Source organism: Convolutriloba macropyga, chromosome 12 (genome assembly GCF_964194025.1).
Source record: "Convolutriloba macropyga chromosome 12, txConMacr16.3, whole genome shotgun sequence".
Lineage (NCBI taxonomy): Eukaryota > Metazoa > Xenacoelomorpha > Acoela > Convolutidae > Convolutriloba > Convolutriloba macropyga.
Window position 1 is genome coordinate 55,806,330 of NC_134479.1, and position 26,118 is coordinate 55,832,447.

The following is a 26,118-nucleotide window of genomic DNA, read 5'->3' on the forward strand; positions in this document are numbered from 1 at the left end:
ATTATTCCAATCAATTTGAGCTTCTGCAGCTAAACTGTGTTCTACATGAGTGAAAACTAAAAACTTGTCTCTTCAAGCAATCAAAATGCGGAAAAGCGGCGCAAGAGCGAAAAGAGGGAATGGAAAAATTGAATTTTAAAACGGGAAAATCGTATCTTAGAGATGTGTACCACGAACACAAATAATAAGAGCCGCAAACAGGTAAATAACAACAAGTAAACACACATAAACAGCTAATCATCTAAACATCCTCTCATAATAATCAAGATTGCGGGCTTTTTCCTTTATTCAATTAGGATTTTTGCCTTTTCCCCCGCTAAAATGTCCCAAATTTGTTCATCCCGAAATTTAGGCAGCGGTGAGTGACGCGTGCCATAATCAGGATACAAATCGACGAAAAATAAACAAAAATAAACAGGAAAAAGAGCAAAAATTCAGCCCAAAATCTCATTATAGCAAGAATGCAGAATGATGTTCTTTCTAATTGTGGGAGCTTATTGACGAAGGATATTATAGGCAAAAAGAATCACTTTAAAAAGCACAAAATGCATTTTGTTACAGATTCGCGTTTCCTTATTATTATTGTTAAAATGCGGAGGAATCATTTTAAGGTGATTTTTCGCTCTATTAATTTAAAAGCAGATAGATCTGTATTTGTTACAAAAGTGCTTTTAAAGGTATAGATGTGTCATTAGAGAACATAAATTGACACTTAATAATCAAAGCAGATGCGGGTCTTTTTTTAACAAAATATTACAAAAATTTTTTTGGTGCAATTTTACGGCAATTTTGCGGAATGCGCAAAAATGAAAATGAAAATAGGAAAAAATGATAATTAAAAACATTGTTATGGTGAAATTTATTCCAACATCACGACATTAATATCAGTTAAACAGTTCTGTCATAAAAATTAACCATAGAGTCATAGAAAAGCTTAGTCGGACAAACTCTTCTCAATAATTATGCTTGACTTTTAATTATTTGCAAATATAAATTGAACAGAAATTTATGTCACAGTCTCAGATCTTAGAAGTGGCAAACGACAGTTGATATGTGACTAAAGCCGGAAAAAATTGGTTAAATTATTTGGAAAATTCAATTTTAAAGAAAAATTTGTATATTGACTTTTGCGAGTTCTTAAAAAGAGTCTAACGGCTAATCAAATATCTTACCTGTTTTTAAGAGCACGGACAATTTCAATGTTACAATGCAAAAAGATACGAATTCAAAAAGAAGCAGACAACACATACAAGCTTTAATAAACAGCAGAACAGCAATAACGTAAACAACAGGTAAACAAATCAACAAAAATCGGTTCTGGCTATGGTCAAAAATTTGGGAAGAGAGTATAATACGACAAGGAGAGACGGTGGAAAATAATGGAAGACTTTTTATCCTCTTCCCAGTTTTCCCAATGATGATGATGATGGAATATTTTAACCTGATGTGTTCTATGTTATGTATGTGTCTGTGTGTGTGTGATGAAGGAGTAGGAAACTTGAGTGGATTTGAATATCTTCTGCGGATACGAAAGACATCACAGCTCAACTAGCAGACGAGAGAGCAAATGCTCAATTAGCAGAAACGACAGTTGTCAATATTACATAAAGTGAAACAAGTAAAAAAAATATGAGATGATACAGTTTTCTCAGCAGAAAAATTTTGAACTTTTCAAGATGAAAAAATGGTGAGCAAGCCTAAATATACCTGTTAAGAGTTAACTTATCAATGGGATATTTTTAGAAAGGAAATAAGGAAAAAATTGCACTAAGCTTGAAAATGCTTTAAATTTCTAAACTAAAATAAGGAATTTCGATTGGAAAATTTTTTCAAAAAATGACATTTTAAAAAAATATATTTTAAAGTCTCCGAAAATTACCTTTACGGCTGAACAAGTAAATTTGAGCAGCAGCACTCGCTATAGAACGGCACTGAGAAAATAAATTTTTCAATAAGTTTTCAAAGCACTAGCGACTTTTTTCAACCTTTTAGGGAAATATGGTATGAAATAAGTTAAAATTAAATTGATAAAAAGGTTTACTTTAGGCTAATTGAGCGAGGACAGGGGTGTTCGGCTGTTTGCACTGCAAGTGGTTAGAGATTAGGAGAGCGGGTGATTTATGGATATGGAAGAAGAGGGAGAAGGAGAGAAAATAGAGGGAAGAAGAATAAAATTAGGGGCCAAGATTTAGAAGGAAACGAAGGAGGGGGGATGGGAAGAGAAGACAAAACGGCCCAAAAGTGGGAAAATCTGGGAAGACGCACAAAATGAGGGAAGAGATAGATAGTCAGACCATTGCTGTTGTATTAGCGTGCGTATGAACAACATAAGTCGTATCCAAAATGTGGGAAAAGTAGGGAAAACTATGAAAGATGGGAAAAGATACAAGGGAAAAGAAAGGAGAAAAGATGGAAAATTGGGGGGAAATGGAAATTGGTTGAAGAAAACAAGAAGGAAAAGATTGAACGAATGCTGGAAAGATGGAATGCTTTAAAAATCATTTCGTTCCAAAGAACATATAGTAGAAGAAGCGAAAGAGATTCACGCGTAAAAATTAAGGAAAACTAAGAAGCCTCCCTCCATTGATGGGATGGGAAATCTAGCAAGACTGTGGTGGTGTGGTGCTTTTCCTACTCTTAATATATATCTCGCTCTATCTATCAATCTATCTTTATATATCTACTATGTACGTATGTATATTGTGGAAGCGAAAGGGGAAGAAAAGGAGTTGCTCTAACTCACATTAGTTTCTGATAACTCTTTTTCATATCAATTCCAACTACATTAACTAACCACCCCCCCCCCCCCCCCCTCTCTTTCTCCCTGCCCCCGCCTGCCACCCCGCTTTCAACTCTGTATCCTGACACCCCCTCTTACAAAATCACCCAACCACACCCCCCTCCCCTCTTAAAAATATAGTCCACCCCTCTTGAGCGGATATTAGTATCACAGGCGCGCTATCATGAATATGTAGTTTATATACTTTCTCTCTCGCTCTTGCTTTTCTCTATCTCGCTAGCTCTCCGCCGCTCTTTTCTCTTTCTCTATACAACTAGCTAGCTCGCTATATTAGTTAGATGATAAAACTACATATCAATCTATCTACCTATCTATCTTTATAAAAAACAACCTGCACGCAATAAAGTATTAGTATCACACACAAGTATATTCACAGCTATAGACCATTAGACCTACTTTTGTTCTAAATGTGCTGATTTTTGCTATCCCTCTATTCCTTATTTGTACTCCATTTCATCTTGCTCCCTCGCCACCCCCCCCCCCCCTCCCAGTCTTCAAGCCTATTCCATACATCTTAGTACCTTCTTTCTTATTTCAGGATTTGGATTTCATTTCACAACAGCAGTATGTAAATGAAGGAAAGAAGGCTGAAAGCAATGAGAAAACAAGCTGGTAATTTTAGATCTCAATTTTATCGACCAGAATCCAGACAAAAAAATGAAATAGGGTGAACCCAACGCCGGGTAATTACAGTGTAATGATAAACGCTCTATATTCTATTTCGGTACATTTTGATATAAGGAACAATATTTGAAGAAAGGAAATTAATCCTTTCTGGCAAAATCAAAAATTAAAAAAAAATGAATACCAAATTCTGTTCAAACTATCTATTTACAAATTGAGAACACGAAAAATTCTATATCGTCAATGAAAATCATTCCAAAAAATAGTTAAATATTTGAACTAATTAAAATGAACGTTATTTTATATTTTAGGAAAAAAAAAAACAAAAATTCAGTTACTTTTTGATAATCTATTGGTCGAACAAAAAAACTTTTTCAGCGAAATCGGGGAAGAAACTACGAAAGTTTTGATTTTCGCTATTCTTGTTTGTTGAAAGACGGAGCTCAAAACTACTCTTTAAAAATATGTTTCGAAGACAACGGCGTACAAAAATGTCTATCTCTTAGGTTCATTGTTTTTGAAAAAAAAACATAAAGAACTTTTGTTGACTTTCCATGCACACTGATACTTTTCGAAATTATTATTCACTTGTCCACTTATATAGCACAATTCATGCCAAAACAATTCCATTTTGTGGATGAAATCTCAAAATACAAAATTTAAAGTGTAATTAGATTCTCAAATTGTTGCTAGATTTCAAAGTTCAGCTTGCTGCGAAAATTCTCTTTTCCTTAAAATGGGAAAATTTATTCAACAGAAGTGACCAACATTTGCGATAGATAATTATTGATATTTATTTGTAAGAAGAGTCAGCTAATACAGTATTTGTTTTCTTTTGCAAAACAATTTCTCTGGTTTGGCCTATTGGATAAATTTTTTGTCCAAAACAAGCCCAAGTTTTGTGATATTTGGCCAATTCTGCTTATGCCCATGTTCATCACGCATCATTAATCTCAGCTAATTAAAAAAGCCACCTTATTATAAATTTTTTTTTTTGCGTTTTTCGCCCTACTCTTCATTGGCGATACTTTCAGCTCAATTAGAGTAATAGTCCAGAAAAACTATAAAAAAAAACTCAATTATTGCGATTAAGTGAAGATTACTTGTAATTAAATATCTGGTCCGAATGATGTAAAAAGGCCAATTGACAGGTGCAAAATCAAACTGTTGAATGATTGGGTTGTATTTAGACATGTGATAACAATTTCGGTTGTTCTTTTTGCAGTTAATGATCACACATTTGGCACGAAAAAACATTGTTTTGATTTAAGGTATGTTCATCAAACATTTAAAAAAACACTTTAAAAAAACTTTTAAAAAATGACATATGACTTTAATAAGACACTAAGACTACAATTTTACAAGCATAATTGTTTCGGCCTGATTTCTGAAGTATATCTGCACAGAAGTGGCTTTCTTTAGTTTTTTCAACTCTGTAGCACACCTTTTGTGCATCAAAGCAAGGTTTCAAAAACTAATTAGAAAGCCATTACTGTGCTACAACTTATCACGTTTTCTGTGCAAGAAAAATTGATTCAAAGCCCATATGCAAATCTGGTTTTTGAAAAATTTGAAAATATTTTGAAATATAATTTCTCACTGGCTTCGTAGAGCCAACTATGATCTTGACAATTACTTTTAATTCAAACTTTTTATTCGAGAAGCATAATGTTTCTGGTGTCCAAATTAGCTCAAACATAGGTAACATTTCGCAAGAACCAAGTAAAAAAATGTGCATCATTTCAAAATTCTTTATTGAACTTTGGGGTTAAGCCTGTCTAGTTCAATGACGTCATTATCTTCAGAGCTATTGGTCACAACAGTTGACTTATGATTAAAACTCTGGACTTATGAAATCTGGTATTGTCTGATATAGCTGATTGAAATCGATTTTGAAAATAAATTTCTTTAGCTCAAAAACATTATATTGCAATCAAAAATCGATAAGTTAAATGCATGATGTCTTAAAAATCAGGTGCAAAATCAAACTGTTGAATGATTGTATTTATAAATGTGATAACAAATTCGGTTGTTCTTTTTGAATTGACTAAAAACATTGCTACATTGCTCTTCCCAGGGCAGTGATTCAATCTATTGAATCGTAGGATTATTCTGTTCCAAGCAGAGTTTCAGCTTCTTGTTTGACAATTTGCTTAAAAAGTTACTCACTTAGGCAAATTTCAGGTAAACACCTGAAAAAGAAAATTTTGCCTGAACTGTACGGGCATTTTTTGCAGATGTTTTTCAGGCATATTCAGGTAAAAATTCAGCCAGTTTTGCCTGAATTTTGCCTGAAATTCAGGTAAAATTGAGGTAAACTCAGGTGTCTTTCAGGCAAATTTAGCGGAACTTTTTAGAGTGCCTAAAAAGATTATAGCAACCATAGAAAGATCATATATGGATCTCACTAATCATTGCAAGATCATACTGTGAAAATTGGTGTCTTATATGGAGTCAATTATATGTTCATTGTTTATGAATATACTAGGAATTTTCAGCAGGGCAATTGCTACTCATCAAAAGTCTCATATCAAGTTCAAGTAATTTATGCGATGTAGAATGTTTAAACTGGTAGCTACTAAAAAAAACCCATTGAATAATATAAAAAAACTCGTCATTTCCACTTAAAGAACAATAAATTTACGACACTGATTAGAAAGTATGGATCATTACGTTGCCAAGCCTTCATTTTGAACAAGCAAATTTGTTAGCAAATGTCAGCATTATTTGCTCCCCCAAATTTTATTAGGCTTTATAGGTTTTCGCGGACAACAGTGGCAGTGAGGTAAAACCATTTCAAATTTACTCAAAATCGGGCATATTTGTCACTGATATCCGCGATCGGTTATTTCTTATCCGTTTGCATTGAAATTTAACCATATTTCTTCCACGCGAGAAGTATGGTGACAAAACCCAGTGAAATAAAACTTGATAGCCTTGGTAAGAGACATACTTAACCACGGAAAATTTTGCCAAGATCTTATCATGTTACATGACAAGATAGTATCAAGATATGTACGAACTTGCAAGATCTTTGCATGAGTGACAAGAACACCCTAACTTTGTTTACAGACTTTTACATATCACAATTTGTTATACCGAAATTTTGTGCCAAAATGAATACCAAAAATGGGCTCAAAAGAATTAGGATCTTTTCTGCCAGCGCCCCCAGCCTTATATAGCCGATAAATTTGCACCCCCCAAAATCTAATTTTTCGCGAATTGTAAGAGCAATATTTGCAATTCATTGAAACATGTGTCTATGTAGACAGAATAGTTTCCTAAAAAAGTTTTAAAAATTCAAGCCCTTATTGTAGCCGATAACACCAAAAATGATCTAATACAGAAATTTTTATTGATGCTTACGTTATATGCAACAAATTTTGGTTGAATACGTAATAATTTCAAACCATAGCTGTGCTAGCTTTTAGTAAATGCATATTGCTCATATACGTTCACGTATAAGATTACTTAGCTTTAACAATATGTTTACATATTTATAAATGGGGGGTGCCTAACTAAGCGGGGGGGGGGGGGGGGTCTAGCAGAAAAGATCCAAGAATTAAAAACCGTTGTTTGTGGGTTTGAAACGTATTTTTGTTGATATATGACTAACAGAAACGGATTCGAGAATCCGAGGACAAAAACGTTTGTTGAAATGCGAAAAGTCTTGAAAAGAGCAGCTTAAAAATATACTGTCGAGGAAAAGAGCAATCACAACACTATGATTACTTATTACGCCTCTCGATTTCAGTGAAAATTTTGTTCCCATGTTTTACCATGATCTTGGAAAGATCTTATCAAGGTGTACCAAGAATTTTTGTCCGATCAAGATCTTGGTAAGATAATCCATGTTTTGTCAAGACTGTCAAGATCTTGCATGTCTGGGCAAGGTGCATCAAGTTTCATTTCACAGGGAACGTCGTTACTCATGTTCACAGACGCAGACAAGACTGATATGTAGGATTGGCGACGTACTGATGTTTTGCTACTCCTTCAAATGGGTAAATTTATTAGTGAAAATTAAAATATAAACATTTTTGAATATAATAAACTTCTAGATATAAAATCAAGACTTACCTTTCGCATCTAAAGAATCCCTTTTCATTAAATAAAACAATAAAATTCAAGCAGAGATTGTTTTTGACGTTTCTTCTAAAATCGGTGAATTCAGAACGTGTTCTTATGTATCTTGAATCAATAATAAAACTCAAATTATATAAAATATAACGAAAAAGATTTTTGTTTAGCTGTTTTTGTCACGAAACAAAGCCAAGATATCACAAATAGTAAATAAATAAAACTTTTTCATCATAGATTGAAGCTAAATCTATACAATTAAGATACGAATAAGATAGATAGCTCTTGTATTATTATATATTATACAAAAGATTGTATATATAGACAAGATTGTAGCAAACTAAATAGATAAATTGATTTGAAAGAGCGTATACTGATAGTTAGATATTCGACAAAATGATTATTACAAATAAAATGCGTTTTAATCTGCTAAAATTCTGGACATAAATAACAAACAACTGGTCTTACAAACGTTGTGGAAGGAAATTTAGCCGACTAATATTTAGCCGAACTCAAAACTCAAAAAATTAGCCAATTTTTTTGCCCAAAATTGGACAAATTTTAGTGGCTAAATCGTGGGGAATTTTTTTTGCGGCAAATTTCAGTTGCGAATTTTATAAAGAAATTTTATTAAATTACAAATTTTGTACAAAATTATAGTAAAAAATGGTCGTATTTCGGTTTTCTGTAATTTCGGCTTAATTGCATATATGCCAATTGGAGAGTTAGTGAAAATCTACAAGACTAAATGTGTCTTATACAAGAAACGTGAGTAAAATCTGAACAGAATGATTAGATTATATTTGTACATGCATCTTTGTCGTGAATAGAAAATATCCTGCAATATATTATGATTTATCACACGTACTGTAGTTATACAGTATGATGTTGTATCCTTTTACAAGTATAATACACGCAAAGATACAAGCGTACTATCTTCACTCCTTATACATGCATAAGCAAAAATCGATCTAGTATTATGTAAGTTATTATAAAATGATGATATATACGTGAATGTATATGCAAATGAAATATCATTTTGTTCGCAGGTAATTCTTGTAAATGCGTCGTGCGTAAAAATCTAGACCTCTATTTAGTTGCTAGACTGATTTTGTGTACATTGAATTTATCTTTCTAACAAAGAATAATAATCAATGCTTGCTAGCTCTTTAAAGTAAACAATGTTTACATGACATTGGGCAAAAATAACAACTAGTCCGTTTATTTCTTCAGTCGCCACCAACTTTTAAAATTCCACATATTTTATGTTGATGAAAAGATGGATCGTTCAAAATCTTAACGGCAATTGAATACTGGAAAAATCTGTGTTATAACTACGAATAGTAGAGAGAAAAGAGTTGAGAAACAACTAGATGGACTAATCAGCTAAACATAATAGACCTTCTCGTATGAAGTTAGATAGCCTTAGATCAGTGCATATAATATCACAGCTCCAAATCAAGTCAATTTTTGGATTTTTTCTGCTAGCGCCCCCCCCCCCCCCCCGCTTAGTTAGGCACCCCCCATTTATAAATGTGTAAACATATTGTTAAAGCTAAGTAATCTTATACGTGAACATATATGAGCACTATGCATTTACTAAAAGCTAACACAGCTATGGTTTGAAAGTATTCTGCGCTAGCAGAAAAGATCCCTATTTTTAAGATAGATTTGTCGCGTCTCGAAGGGTTTTATGTCTTTTTCTCTCCGAAGCCAAGTGCTGTTGCAGCCGAGACATGACAAATCTTCAATTAAAGTCTTGTCTTGAGAATTAGCAAGTGATGAGCACAGTTGTCCTTTCCGCTTAGCAACCAAAAGACAAGCCACCAGACTTGCAATTTTCTGTCAGCCATGACATCCTAAGAGAACAGAAGTATGCCACATAAAAGCTCTTTCAGATAATGAAAAAATGATCAAAAATTGTGCTGACTTATCTTCCACGGGCATATTTGTCACTGGAGCATATTTGTCACTGATATCCACGATCAAATATTTTTTATCCAATTGCATTGAAATTTAACCATATTTCTTCCACGCGAGAAGTATGGTGACAAAACCCAGTGAAATTAAACTTGATAGCCTTAATAAGAAATATACTTATTCATGGAAAATCGTGTCAGGATCTTGCCATGTTACATGGCAAGATAATATAAAGATATTTACGAACTTGCAAGATCTTTGCATGAGTGACAAGAACACCCTAACTTTGTTTACAGACTTTTACATATCACAATTTTTTATACCAAAATTTTGTGCCGAAATGAATAGCAAAAATGGGCTCAAAAGAATTTAAAAACCGTTGTTTGTTGGTTTGAAACGTATTTTTGTTGATATATGACTAACAGAAACGGATTCGAGAATCCGAGGACAAAAACGTTTGTTTAAATGCGAAAAGTCTTGAGGAGAGCAACTTAAAAATTAATGTTCCGGAAAAGAGCAATCACAACACTATGATTACTTTTTACGCCTCTCAATTTCAGTGAAAATTGTATTGCTCTATTTCATGTTTTACCATGATCTTGGCCAGATCTTATCAAGGTGTACCAAGAATTTTTGTCCTATCAAGATCTTGGTAAGATAATCCATGTTTTGTCAAGACTGTCAAGATCTTGCATGTCTTGGCAAGGTGCATCAAGTTTCATTTCACTGGGAACGTCGTTACTCATGTTCGCAAACGCAGACAAGACTGATATGTAGGATTGGCGACGTACTGATGTTTTGCTACTCCTTCAAATGCGTATTAGTGAAAATTAAAAATAAAACGTTTTTTGAATATAAACTTCTAGATAAAAAATCAAGACTTACCTTTCGCATCTAAAGAATCCCTTTTCATTAAATAAAACAATAAAATTCAAGCAGATTGTTTTTGACGTTTCGTCTAAAATCGTTGAATTCAGAACGTGTTCTTGTGTTTCTTGAATCAATAATAAAACTCAAATTATATAAAATATAACGAAAAAGATTTTTGTTTAGCCGTTTTTGTCACGAAACAAAGCCAAGATATCGCAAACAATAAATACATAAAACTTTTTCATCATAGATTGAAGCTAAATCTATACAATTAAGATACGAATAAGATAGATAGCTCTTGTATTATTATATATTATACAAAAGATTGTACATTTAGACAAGATTGTAGCAAACTAAATAGATAAATTGATTTGAGAGATCGTATACTGATAGTTAGATATTCGACAAAATGATTATTACAAATAAAATGTGTTTTAATCTGCCAAAATTCTGGACACAAATAACAAACAACTGGTTTTACAAAGGTTGTGGAAGGAATCTTAGCCGACTAATATTTAGCCGAATTGGGCAAATTTTAGTTACTATCGTGGGAAATTTTTTGCGGCAAATTTCATTTGCGAATTTTGTAAAGGGGTTTTAAATAAACCCCTTTACAAAATTCGCAAATGAAATTTGCCGCAAAAAATTTCTCACGATAGTAACTAAAATTTGCCCAATTCGGCTAAATATTAGTCGGCTAAGATTCCTTCCACAACCTTTGTAAAACCAGTTGTTTGTTATTTATGTCCAGAATTTTGGCAGATTAAAACACATTTTATTTGTTCTACAAGCGTACTATCTTCACTTCTTATACATGCATAAGCAAAAATCGATCTAGTATTATGTAAGTTATTATAAAATTAAGATATATACGTGAATGTATATGCAAATGAAATATCATTTTGTTCGCAGGTAATTCTTGTAAATGCGTCGTGCATAAAAATCTAGACCTCAATTTAGTTGCTAGACTGATTTTGTGTACATTGAATTTATCTTTCTAACAAAGAATAATAATCAATGCTTGCTAGCTCTTTAAAGTAAACAATGTTTACATGACATTCGGGCAAAAATAACAACTATAGTCGGTTTATTTCTTCACTTTCCACCAACTTTTAAAATTCCACATATTTTATGTTGATGAAAAGATGGATCGTTTAAAATCTTAACGGCAATTGAATACTGGAAAAATCTGTTATAACTACGAGACATCGCAAATCTTGAATTAAAGTCTTCACAGTGAAATGAAACTTGATACACCTTGCCATGTCATACAAGATCTTGATAACTCGTGCAAAACTTGAAACATCTTACCAAGATCTTGATACACAAACATTTCTTGGAACACCTTGATAAGATTTTGACAAGATCTTTTCAAGACATGCCAAGAACTTGTGTAGGCGTAACTTGATAATATCTTGCTAATTCTTGACAAATAGAAAAACTTTTTTCTAAGCATCCCGAAGTGAGGTGGTGGAAATATGAACTGGGAAACCATAGAAAAATCAGCCATGACCAGACAATCCAGACAAAACATTAGCTATGATTGGAAGGAGTGAGAATTAGCACTGCGTGACAATAAGCAATTAGTAGTGAAAATTAACAAAAAACAATCACAAGTCACATCCATTTCAATGACAAAACACGAAATTAAATTATCATGTAGAACTGCAGAATTGGTACTTTAATATCGATTACTCTTATTATTTCTTAGAAAAAAATTTGAAGTCATTTGTCCTCTGCTCTCGATAACTGCAGTTAATTGAACTACCTACTTGCTAAAGTTCATATCTGATTTGAGATTCAGCAAGTGATAAGCACAGTTGTCGAATATGTTCTCCTTTCCGCTTAGCAACCAAAAGACAAGTCACCATTTGCAATTTTCTGTCAGCCATGACACCCAAAGAGAACAGAAGTATGCCACATAAAAGCCCCTTCAGATAATGAAAAAATGATCAAAAATTGTGCTGACTTATCTTCCACGGTTTTGAAAATAAAATCTGTTTTTAAGAAAATGGAGGTATTAATCATTCTTTATGACAACAATCAATTATGCCCAATTTTGCAAATCTCACTATATATTTCTCACGATTTCTGAAATGCGTAAATATGCGGAAAAAATAAACAGTTCTCTGTATGGTTCAAAGTGGACACCTCAACACGAGTCTTGTTAAATTCCACGGCTCAAACGCAGAATTTATCGGCTCTGATTATTTACTCAAAAACGTGAACAGAAGAACATTTGGTCAAGAACTGAAACCGAGTGAACAACTTTATTTCGGTGAGTGTATGTTTTTGTATGTGCGTGTAAGTGTGTTTTTTGTTAGTGTGTGTATGTGTTTGTCTGAGTGTGTATGTATGTTTGTCTATGAGTATGTGAGTGTGTGTGAGTATGAGTGTGATTGTGAGAGTTAGTGTAAGTGTGAGTGATTGTGTGTGCGTGTGTGAGTGATGCTGTTCAAAACAAGGCTAAATTTATCATTGTTTTCGCTTTCAGTGATAGATATCTCCTGACTCTATTTTGTTGTGCAATTTGCGAAATAGTTTTCAGTTTGTTTGTTAAATGCATTTGATAATTCTCAGAATCCAATTCATAAAGAAACATGCCAACAGAAATAGTCCACGGATCTTAACATTGAATTTGGCACTTAGAAACGAAGTTACTTTTTTAACTTCGAAGGAGACGTAAACATGGTTCTAAACATAAAGTCTTTTCAATTTCCTTCACATTATCAGACCTCTTTTTTTCCACAAAAAAGTGTTAAAATAAGATTTAAATGTTTTTGATTAGTGTTCTTGATAGTTCTTCCAGATATTAAATGTTTTGCTGTAACAGAAGGAGAAGTCTTGACAGAAAGAACGGTTTACGTGATACAATAAATCATAATCTCGTTTTTAGAGAAACTTGAAGGTACATTGCAAAAATCTCCCTGAGTAATTGCAGAATAGTAAAACAGTAAAAGTTAAACATTTGTACATGTTTGTGCTCTAATGGATATTTGGTTTTGGGAATGGATTTCATCTGGCTAAATTAGAAAAAAACTTAGGCTAAATCAGAAACAATGCTGCTTGAAGATAAACTGCACGTTTAGTTTTTTCCCAAAGAACTTTGTTTGACTTGAAATATTCCAGGGTTTAACTTGGTTCGAATTTTTTGATTTTTGTTCAAAAACAATAAATTAGAAATGGCGAAGCGTTTGTGTGATTCTTTTTCTACAGGCCAAATCGGAAAATTGTGCCAGTGTTTATGAAAATTTAATGGTAATTTTTTGAAGCCCTTGAAAAACAACAACATACATTTTTGCATAATTGCTCCTAATAATTTACTAAAACCCTTCTTACTGATACTGATAATAATGCTTGGGTGTTATATAGGTAGCTGAATTTCTAATAAATTAACAACTTTCAAATGATAATTGTCCAATTTATTTTACATACTCAAATAATTTCAAATTTTAGATATTGCAGAAAAAAACCAGAAGTTACATGAGCTAAATCTTCGATTAACACTAAAAAGAGATTCGAAAATCTTTTCAAAATTAATCATTCTTCAAACTTGGATAAAAAAGTAGTTTCTGATTCCTAAAGTAATTTATCAAGTTAGGGAAATGTGCTTTTTGCAGGGAGACTCGAAGTGGAATTATGTGTTATTTTGGGGCATCGCTTATTAAGCGCCAATTTTTCACTATATTGGAACTCTCTCTATTTCTTGCAGAAAGATCAATGAGAAAAAATAAAAATTAAAAACTTAACCTCGAATGTTGAAAATAGGTATTCTCCGTAGTTTTTTAATATCGGTTTTAGCTAATGGTTTATTCGTTGCATTCTACAATGAGGTTTTTGTAGGGAACCTGAACACTCAAGCAGTTGCTAAAAGATGATTTTATTCATTTAAAGGTGAGCTTTTCGAAACTGTTAACGTTCTCGCAATGAACTTTTCAAATCTACAACAAACAAACACTCTTTTTATGAAAAACATAGATAATTTTGCGTCTGGTAGTAAAAAATTTTAATATAAAATAAAATTGATAATTTTTTATTTGGCAAGTTTCTGTCGCATTGAAAATGCTTGGTGTAAAACTGATTTTATTCGCTCCTCCTGTTACTTGTCTGTTTCTGTTATCACCCAGGACATCTTCGTCGGCTCTACTGTTCTATTTTTTGGGACCAAATTTTTGAATTTCCCGTTTTATGATGTTTTAGACCGAAATGACGGATAATTTTCCTAAATAATCAATGCAAAAAACTGTTTTGGTTTTTTAAAATACGCATTGGTTCGGTTTCAGGTTCTGATTTAAGTGAATAAATCTTAATTTTGAAAAACTTGTTCTTTTTACAGTTTTCTACCATTTGTAATTAAAAGTCCTTTTCGAAGAAATCAGTTTTTATTTTGTAATTCAATTATCTAACGATTGTCATAAGCTGGCTGTTATATAAGTACATCGAAATTGCATTAAAAATTAAGCTCTACAAGAAGAATAGCAAGTAAATAAGAGCTCATTAACAAAATACTGCTCATCCAATGTATTGCTACAGCTCTTTAAAAAACTTGTTTTTGCTTTATCAACGGATTGCAATTTACTGGGGAATTGTAGCTCAACTAAGTAAATTTTGAGTCATACGAATTGTTCAGAAAAGCTTTTCTTATCAGATTAGGAGTCAAAAATTAGTCACTAAAAAATGCGCAAAAAATGCAAATTTAAGAACAAAATGTTCGTTTTTCCGTTTCCTGTACGCGTTTAAACTCAATTACGTCACCTGTTAATCTAAACTGGCTACGTCAGTTGTTAATAGAGTGTCATGAAGCATAAGTATGCACTTCTAGAAAACTAAGTTACTTTAATTCAATTAAAGTGAAGGAATTTTTCTTTTTATTGTTTCACCTAACTATTTTACAAAGATGTTGAGAAAACAGTAAAGATAATTTCTACTCTTGTGAAAAACAAAAAATATATTCCGTAACTGACTGACTCTCTATGAGTTTTTAAACCAAACCACAGGGATAAATCAATTAATCTTTTATTAACTGACTTGTTTTTTTGTTGTGAAAAGTTGTTGTAACACCAGTGATTCAAAATTTTTTATCGTGTAAGATCTGATAAGATGCTGATCAAAAATTTTTATTGTGTAAGATCTTATCTGGTCTTACACGATAAAAATTCTTACCTACGTAAACTTTAATCTTGTAAGATCTGATAAGATACTTATGAGATCTTATAAGCTAATAATTCAATTTTGCAGAATTGGTATCTGACAAGATCTGATAAGTATCTTATCAGATCTTACACGATAAAAGTTCACGTAGGGTAAAATTTTTATCGTGTAAGATCTGATAAGACATGTTTCAATGATTTCATATTAGCCGTATAACGTAATCAAGTTCCTTTGAAAGTAAAAAATAATCGCTCAACTAACCAATTCTGAAACAAAAAACTGTTTGCTGATTCTATTTTTGGCGGCAGCTTTATTCTGAGTAATAACTTTGTACTCTGGCTAAACTTAGCAGTCCAAGATAGATTTGGTCTTCGAAGAAAAATTTTCAGCTTAGTTTTATAATCACTGCCTCAGAAAAAGCCCCTAACACTCGAATAACTTTTTTCACAATATTTTATAAGTTTCAAAAGACAATATAGGATAATTTTCTTTTTGTTGCTCTGACACTTAAGTGTTGCAAGCTGTAGTTTTTTGGCTACTGCTTGAAAGCAACTCCGATTTGTCTTCAATATGAAGAACATGCCATAATTAAAAAAATTTTATCGTATAAGAGCTGATTAAAATCTTATCAAAAAGATGGGTCATAACTTTCCGAATGTTTATCTTACAAGATCTTATAACATTCGTATAAGATCTTGCACGATAAACATTTTGTCAGGCAGAATTTTTATTGTGTAAGATCTTATTAAGGCATAATTTTTATCTTATAAGATCTGACAAAAGTGAACTTTTATCGTGTAAGATCTTATCAGACCTGATAAAAAAATTTATCGTCTAAGACCTGATAAATTGTCTTACAAAGTCTTAGTCAGGCGACTCACAATCTTATGAGTACTTATAAGACAATTTCGTAAGAAATTTGTAAGATCTTACACGATAAAAATTTTCAAATGTCTGGGGAATCCCTTTTTCCTTTGGCATTGCCTTTTGGTTAAGCTTAATCCACAGGGTAGAGATGAATGGTTTCCACAAAACAACAACGATAGCTCAGCCTTGGTACAATCATCACCTTGGTGGTTGGGGGTTGGGGGTTAGGGTGGTGGAGGTGGAGGTTAGGGTGGTGGATCTTTACAGATCAGATCAATTGTACTGTCGGATAATCAACCAGATTTATCCCACCCAAAAACTAATAACAATCTAGGTGGTAATAAATTATTAGCTAGCAGCGATTATCACCCCACAACATAAAAATACACCCACGCAGCACACCCAAACAAAAACATCAAAATCACAACTGAAAAGGAGTTTTTACTAACTTGTACCTGCAGAAGAAAGTTGAGATAGAGAGAAAGAAATTCGAATTAAGTCAGTAAGAGCAGATATAGAGCTTAGCCAAGTCAACTCTACTTGCGTTATAACTCTACTAACTACTCAGTGGAAGTTATAACTAGCTGGTTAGTACTTAGTTAGTACGCAAGTTATAAGGAGCATTACTAGTTCAGTGGGAGCAGAAACAGAGAGAGAGAAAGAGGGAGAGAGAGAAAGATATTAGTTATTACTTATGCAGTTAACTTAGGATATTAGGATTATAAATATAGTAGATATGTAGCAGACACACTAATACATATACCAAGTAGAAAGAGAGCGAAAGAGAAAAAGAGAGAATAAAATTTAAGAAGGGAAAAGATTATTCCTTGCTCCTATTTCCCTAAAATCGCTCCTGAAAATTTCACCAACACCCCGCGCGAACCCCCCTTAAATTGGCAATACATTCATTGAACAGATCTAGTTTAGTGTAGTTATCCCCTACGTGCAAGAGAGGACGACAGTATCCCTACTGTTACACTTTCTACACTTGCTATCTTAGATTTTTAAGAGCAGAGAGCATAAAATGGCGACTTAGAAAGAGAGAAAGAGAGAGAGAGAGAGAGAGAGAGAGAGAGAGAGAGAGAGAGAGAGAGAGAGAAAGAGTGAAATATACAACATACAAAAGACTTTCTTTTTACCATATATACCTCAACGCATAAACTCATATGCAAAAGTAGTTAGCAACAAAATGCAACAACATCACACAAAGTATAGAGCGCAAAATGATACAAGTCTACTTTTGAAAAAAAAACAAAAAAACAAGGAAAAGCAGGGCACATATCGACCTGGAATCAAAGAGACAAAAATAAGATTGTCAAATTAAATCACATGTTTACCACATTAAAACATCATTCTATCTATTTGAAATCATAAAAGTTACAAAATTCAACAAAAACGTTCAAAATTAATACAAAAACTTTTAAATCGTAGGAAACGTTATGCAAATTACAAATACTTAAGAAACCATTTTATTTCATTTATTTTAAGAAAAGTCTTAATCTGAAAGTCAAAGTATTTCGAATTTTAAATTTTGGTCGTCGATATATTCTAAAAATTTTCTGCAGTGGCGATCGCTTCTCTGTTTAGAGATACAATAGTATAGAAGGTGTCAGGACAATTTGCCCAATGCCATTATACCCAATGCACTTTGATATTTCATTCAATAATCCGACTACAAATTAGCAGTCGCTATTACTCGTTTGTTTTTACATACTTAATCGCCATTGTCAAGCTTCAGCGGACCGTGGGACTTGATATGATACTATCGCAAAAGGGGGTGATTGGGGTGGGGGGGGGGAGTGGGGTGTTGAAGCTGCGGATCTAATCCAGTCCTGTGATTCTGTTGTCGTGTAACATATACTACAGGACCCAAATTTCAGGATCTGACCCAAAACTAATCTCTGCAGTCTATCTGGATCGGAACCCAGTTCTGGTCTGGTTTCAATCCAGATTTGTTTTGAGTCCCAGTTTTATTATGTTTGATGTGACTCACGACTGGGTTTGATCTGGAGTTTTGCCCAATCATGAACAGGAAAGCAGCGACTGACGGATTAACGCAAAATTGAATGAAATCTAATTTGTGTAACAACTGTTTTTCACACACGCTTAGAACTACAATCTTAAAACATGAGCGGTTGGAAACAGTGTCGAACTCAAGAAATAGGCATTCTGTGTTGCAATGTTACAAAAGGAAATCGCAGAAAAACTCCCCATAATCCGAATCTTAGAAAACTTTCCCACAAAATACAACAACTTCGTCCAATTTCAGGTTGGTGAAAGAACCTTGTTGGTACAAAAATTGATGCTAGTATTTAAAAAAATTTTTAAACCATAAGTTCCTATAAAGTTATGTGCTGAGCTGGATTGAAGATTATAGGAAATTACTGATTTTTTTTACTTCCCGGAGTTGCAACCCAAATGCAATCTGAACATTAATTTTGCTCTCAAGTGGCAGAAAAAGGAAGTAGAAGATGGAATTACAAAAAATTTGAATTCATAGATAAAAAATAGAAACAATTGAAGTCATGCAATTGATTACAAAACTATTTGAGCGTGTGTAAGTGTCTAATCATCATTATGTGGCCAATGTCGGATTTTTCGACTAAATTTACTCAACTTTGTTACTTTTTGACGGCCATGTTTAAAGATTAGGGTCAATTGCGTGTGTTGAAACTAGTTACAGTGAGCGAAATTAGTTCAAATCTTCTTCAAGTTTGAATAACTAGTTTGCACGTACAGTATCTAATAACAAAGATAGTGTCAATACAACTCAAATGAAAGAAAACTAAATGGTGATTTATTTCATCAACATCCCTCTCGATATTAGTTAGAAAGATTAGAAGGACAATGAGCTGTTTAGCAGTTACGCATATCACTGTTTATAAGATCAATTTAGTTTTTCAGTTTGGTCTCAAGTGATTACTAATAAGCTTTGCTAAAAAAGTTTTAGAAGTTTTTCCAGTGGAATCGTGTAATTGGCTAACTCATGTCAACTCAGAAAATGGCTGCCTAAATGGTTACAAAAACAAAGTTTTGCCACTCTTTTCCACAAAGCACCAATTTTTTTTTTGGACGGTTGTCACGCAATGAAAAAATTTCCGATTTCATAAATTTAAGGTATGCTTGGTTGGGGAAATCATGGTTGAAAATATTTCTAAGCTCAGTCGATTCTCAGAAAGTTTTCTTGCGATCAGCCTTGTGCCCACAAATCACCATGGTGTCCACGCAATTGAGTATTTGCCTTTTATTTGTTCCCAGAAACCCTCACAATCGGGTCTTCAATCATCATAAATTATCAGTTTCTTAAATCATCATCATTGGGAAGACCATTTTGCAGCCAAGTATAGCCTCCCCCTGAGTTAAATTTTGCCAGACAAATCTGTAATGTATCACCACCACAATTCTCCAAAGAAGAACAGAATGGACGAAAATCGCCAACGATAGCTCCAAACTGGTTTCCAAACTCAGCAACGCGGATACCTTATTTTTCAGGTTAGAACGGTTAGAATTATCAAAATTAAGAAACAAGCTCGTAGACTCACCCGATTTAGCCGACTAGCCGTGAATTCTTTTCCTGGAAAAGTTGTGATAGCACAGTTATTGACGCAAAAAATTGGTTTTCTTATTTACACACAGAACAATATTTTGACAGTTTTAGAGAAAAACAAAAGAAAGAGCTAACTGTGCAAAAATTGTGCAGACAATTGGGAATTGACATTAAACAAATTGTTGTAGTGAGTTTTAGTGAGTGTTGTAGTAAGTCAATGGGCAGCAAAAACGAGATCAGAAAGTAGAATTTCCGCATATGGCTCCGAAAACCTGTCGAGGAAAAATAATTCCAATCGCTAGAAGAAAGCATACATACACCTCAAACCAGAGACTAGCCTCGATGTTAACTTTACTCCCTCTAATTGTTGGGAAAAATGTTCCACAGACAACTTAAGTATTCACTAATGAATGAAAATTTTAGTAAATTGGCAGGATCGTTTTATGCCACACGATTACAAAAGTTTTTGAATTTTTTTGGCAAATATTTCTACCGTGTGGTTAGATGAAAAAAATCAGTAGTTAGTCTTGCCGTCACTTTGCATAAAAGTTCTGTAAATTGAACAGTAACACACATCTGTGCAAAATCTTGAACTTTCCTTTTTATTAGACTTTCGTGTAGTATTTGGTTGTTTATTTTTCTTTTTAGGCACATTGTTGTTTAGTCGAATATGAAATTTCTTTTATTTCTGAAAATATTATTTGAGTGGTCATCTACAGGGTCCAGTGTCTGCAGAGTATGAGATTGATATGCTGATTTCTAAAGACTGGCAACAGTTTTTTACTCGTTCGACGAGGAAACGAAAACAATTTCAAGTCAGGTTTGATTAGATTGTGTTCTCTTCAGACTGATTGCGACAAGGCAAATAAATTGGTGGAGAGGAAATCAATTGATTTTACGTGTGGTTGTGTTCGAAGTCTTTTGTTTTTGAGCTAAATGTAATCAACCAACTCGATTATTAAAAAAAGCCAAGAATTTTTTTTATTTCTTTCAAATGATCCTCAAACGACATTTATTGGTGCTACTTTATCAATATAAATTTGAAATGAACACGTTGAACAATAGAGTGAAAATTTTGTGGAACTAACGTGAAACGTGCCCTCTTTAGTTTTCACTACAGTGCACATCTAACTTTTGGGTTTTCTAATGAACAATATTTTTAGAAGTTACAAAAACTACAACATACGAGCATTTCGTCTTTCCCATTATAGCCCCCCAGCTTAGTGGTCAGATAACCTATAGCACCCCCAATCATGGTAAATATACCATAAAGGGGGGGCTATATTTTGATGGGGGGGGGCTATAATGGGAAAGACCCCGAGCATTAATATAAACGCAGAACAAAAAGTCCTCTAAAAGCAACGAGTTGAATCAGAGCCAACTGAGCATGTTTTCCCTTATCCAGTCAGATGTTCACTTTTAGAAATATTTACAGAATTTTAATGTTATCAAATTCACAAATTGTTTTTAACTTTGACAAGCTTTGGAACAGTTTCAGACGTCTAATGCAAAATTGTTCAAACAAAAAAATCAAATTTGAGTTGATCAAAAAAGTTGCAGAGGATATTTGTTGTGACAGCTGCTAACTACGCTAAGATTAAAATACAAAATTTGATTGGATTAGCCAACACCAATTCCTCAAAGCAACTGAGCTCACGTATTGCCTGAATTTTTGAAGCAAAAAGTTCACGTTAAATGTCTAGTTTTTCGATGTTGTTTTAATACCGTAAAAACTTCCGTGTTTATTGGGAATTTAGCTGATTTCAGTTTGGACTTTCAGAAAAAACTTAAAGAAATTTTAGTACCTTTTCCATAGCTGACATGCGCTTCAGCTGCTGTTCAATGTTGATGTTAATAAAACACTTAAGTGAAACAATCAAAAATGCTAGAGATTTCAGAAAAATATGCTTAAAATTTAACATCAAGGAACTGATTCCTCGATCTAATGTTTAGACAACAAAAAAAGCATAAAAAATTCGGTTTCTATTAGTTTTAAACGCATCCTTCTTCTTCCAGTTCAATTTGATAAGTGTTGGGAATTTTTTGTAACCAACAACCGTATGCATGGTTTAAGTGATTAAAACATTTCTTAATAAATTTTTGTAATTTGATCTAATTGAACCCCTTTTCGTATCCCCTAAATATCCAATTTGAAAGTTTATGACAAAATACTTTCGCCTATCAAGTTTTTGCCTAATATCCCACACCACAAAATTAGTTCAGTTTTATTTTAGCCGTATCAAAAGCACGGCAGTTAAAATAGACAAGCCTTTTTTGTAAAATTCTGAACTTTTTGTAAAATTCTGAACTTTTTGTAAAATTCTGTTTTTTTTGTAAAATTATAAAAAGTTTTAACATGAATTTCAGATGATCAGATTTGCACGAGAAGTGGAGAAAATAAGTTTTTTTAAATTCTGGTTTTCTGATTTGGAAATGACAAAAGTGAAAAAAAGTTAGGTCATAATAGAGTATTCAAAACAAGCAATGTCTGCATGTGGCCATTTTCGACATACATAAAATTTTTTTTATGCAGTTGTTATTTTTTCTCTCATACCAGTTTAGGAGCTCGCAATAATGAATGTTTGTCATCACAAAAACTCCTTATCTCCGAATAACTTGCTTGATAGTTAATTTTAAAGCAGAGATAATTCTCAATTTGTTTTCTTACTTTTTCTGAGTCATCGCATTTGAATTGAATTTCACTAAAGTTTTCTTTCACTGTAGATTAAGATACTGAGATACTGTGAACACCATTTGCAGTTTTTCCTTCAAAATTCCCAAGGTAAATGTAGTTTGTAACATTTTAATATTCGACCAGTCTGCATCTATTAACATAGTAAGTAAGGATTACACCTAAAACTTTGGTCATACTTTGGTCCTTAAAAATTAGGATAGCTCTGTGCTGAAAAAACACGAAATGCAGTAAAATTGTAGCGAAACGTTTCGAAATAGTCGAATAAAAGTATGACACCTTCAACGTAGAGTTTTTTGTTCCCTATTCGAAAAATTCACCAAACATTTGATTTGTCGCTATAAATTGCAATTGGTTCAAATTTTTCGTACAGGGAATGAAGGTTCCGCTCAACTCCTTCAACTTTTTGAGACAACTTCTCGGCACGAGAGACATTTTGAGACCGAAGCATGCTCTTCACTCGTAAAGGTCGTCTTAATAGCTGCATTTATTACAAGATCAAAAATTTGAAAAAAAATTCTACCTTTTCTGAAAAAAATGAAATTACCCCAGTGATTGAGGAATTTTTATCGTGTAAGATCTTATAAGACATGTTTTAATGATTTCAATATAACCGTATAACGTATTCAAGTTCCTATGAAAGTAAAAAAAAATCGCTCAACTAACCAATTATGAAACAAAAAAAGAGTGTTGATTCTGTTTTGGCGTCAGTTTTATTGTGAGTGTTAAATGGGTACTTTGACTAAATTTAGCAATCCAAGATAGTTTCGCTCCTTGAAAAAAATTTCAGCCTAGTTTGATAATCAGCGCTTCAGAGAAAGCCCTTGCCACTGGAATAACCTTTTTTACAATATCTTATAAGTCTTAAAAGACAGTATAAGATACTGTTCTCTCTGTTGCTCTGACGCTTAAGTGTTGCATGCTGTAGCTTTTCGGCTACTGCTTGAAAGCAACTCTGAATTGTCTTCAATTTGAAGAGCATGCCATACTTCAAGAACTTCTAGAGTCATAGCTTCGCAAATGTTTATCGTGTAAGATCTGATAAGAGGAAATTTTTGTCGTGTAAGAACTTATAAGATGAATTTTTATCGTATAAGATCTGAGAAACGTCTTATCAGATCTGATAAGAAGATGCATCCCCTTACAGGCTATTAGCAAGATGGTTTTGTCCGAATTTTGTCAGATCTTACACGATAAAAAATCCAGAATCACTGGGGTACGTACTGTAAAAAGTTACTTACTGCAATGTTTTGTGGCTCGAATCTATTCGAATTTTGATTGCAACAGCTCAAATTGAAGAATGATCTCTCTGCCAGCTATGGTTAAGAGTATCTACTGGAAGATTTCAGTTTTGGATAAATCTGCGTCACTGTATGATAGATATATACAGAATATACGCACGTACTAGAATAGTAAAGTATCTATCTGCATGGCTAAGAATGGAAGAATGGTTATGGCTTCTATTGAATGGGATAGAATTACTAATAAGATTGGTGGGAAAAAGATAGAATGATATGGAAAGAGTAAGACTAATACATTGTGAATATTACATACACAACGCAAGAGCGAACAGAGCTAGCTACTAGAATCGAGAGTAAAAAGAGAGAGAGAGAGAGAGAGAGAGAGAGAGAGAGAGAAAGAGAGAGAGAGAAAGAGAGTGGGAAAAGAGAGGGGGAGAGGGAAAGAGCATTTTGGGAAAGACAAGAGCGAAAGAGCTTTACTCTCAGTTAGGGATTGGAAGAGGGAAAAGGATTGGACTTGGGAATAGGAGAAGAATGGAATGAACATACTGTGGAATAGAGATAGGAAAGCATAGCAGTCATGGATAAGCATACGATTGATTGGGATAACTCAAATCTATGGAATACTGGCTATGGCCTTACTAATGTCCATACTCAAAGACACACTAACACATACACATACATAGATACATACATAGACATACATGCATACGATTGCATATATATAGTGAACATTCAATATCTGTATATATGCAATCATTTGTGCATAATAAGGCAAAGATATTAGCATAAAGTTCCCCTCTGTATCCTCACATATATAATATGACTCTATCTATCTATAAATGAGCTGCTCTAAAATCCCTATAGCTCTCATTCCCTATTTTCCCACTCTTTCGCTCTTTCCCTCGGCTTTTCCCAGTTCTTGTTCTACTACTTTTGCACATAACAACATTGAGGGATATATCCTTGTATTGTTTGTTCACTTTGTTCATTCCTCCTTTTCCACCAGTTGAGAGAAAAGAAAGAAAGACCCTTTTGTATTGATTATGGAGCAACATATATATCAAGCTTGCAAGATATTTGAACGAGCGATATAATACAAGTGCCTGTATATATAACTATCTATCCCAAAATATTCGCGGCATTCACGCAAAGTTAAAAAAACTGAATCGAAGAGAGCATGCCAAAATCTCCCTTTTGCTTCATTGCACAGAAATAGCTCCGAGTACGCTTAGGTTTTTCTTTGTTGAGAGGATTTTAGACAAAATCATTCCTTTTGACTTGTTTTTAATCTTTTTATAAGTTGTTGAAGAACAGAAAGAATGACTCGCAGTTTAAATCACAGAAAATCATCTGCGTAATTTTTTTAACCGAAAACGGTTAACAGAATATCATTATTGATGGATAATAAGAGCTTTGCGAGAACTATTCCAGATAAATAGTTTTTAATGAAGGCTCACTAAAAGTGGGCTCTTTGGGGGAAGTTTTAGGAAAAAGTATGTAAAAAACGACAAATAGAATTTTTTATTTTAATAATTATTCTAAAAACTTTAAAAGTTCAAAGCAAGAAAGGTCAAACGATTGCAGATCTTGAGTGAAATAAAAAAAATAAGTTGCTCATACCTTAGCTTGCACCCACCCATATTTGACTAATGAATGCAGGAAAATTATTTTGGCCGGAGATGTTTTTTTCTGAAAAAGTAATTAGAAATCGAGACTGCGTGTTATTAGTCAAATTAGAAATAATTTGAAATCGGGCACATAATGCTTCCACAAAAATTTCTCAATTTTTTTCAAAACTCTTCTCGTTTGTTTTTGCAAGAAAAGCTGCTCTCAATATCAATTTTTTGCAGCTCAGATTGATGCCTTTTCCGCACAAACCCCGACTACAACTTTTTTTGAAAAAGAAATAAAAGAGCCCTCATTTCAATATCATTTTGCCGGATGAAATTATTTTGCACTGTAAAACAGTTTTTCGCCGAATCTGAAAGTTCAAAACCGCGATCAGTCGTAGCAATACTCAACTTATGAAATTGAGTTACTGAGTTAATGGAATCTAGAACTTGAAAATTGAACATTCTTATTGAAAAACTTACACAACTTAACTACAATCTGGTTTTTTGTGGAGTGCAAGTGGAGTGCAGTTTATTTAATTGGGTCTACGGAGGCTAGCCGAAGTGCTCAATATCAGTCCCCCGGTGAGATCGTACCTATTCTGTGTTCAATTTTCCAGGGTGGTCTACCTGTGAAGGCTCAGTCTGTCCCCCCCCCCCCCCCAAAGTTTTCTGAGGCGGTTTGCCTGTGAAAACAATCGAAAACTCCCACG

The 26,118-nt window shown here is 33.4% G+C and overlaps 1 protein-coding gene across 3 annotated transcripts in view; it reads right to left on the bottom strand.

The window, feature by feature from the left end:
* LOC142351059 (uncharacterized) overlaps positions 1–24,163 on the bottom strand; it is a 76,698-nt gene extending 52,535 nt beyond the window's left edge. The window contains exon 1 of one of the 3 annotated variants that reach the window (XM_075403129.1): positions 23,793–24,163. The gene's annotated coding sequence lies outside the window, so the exon portion shown is untranslated. Of the gene's footprint in view, positions 1–7,504; positions 7,652–16,761; positions 17,278–23,792 lie in introns of those variants that run through there. The other 2 variants (XM_075403132.1, XM_075403131.1) reach the window with 2 other exon arrangements.
* Positions 24,164–26,118: the final 1,955 nt, after the last annotated feature.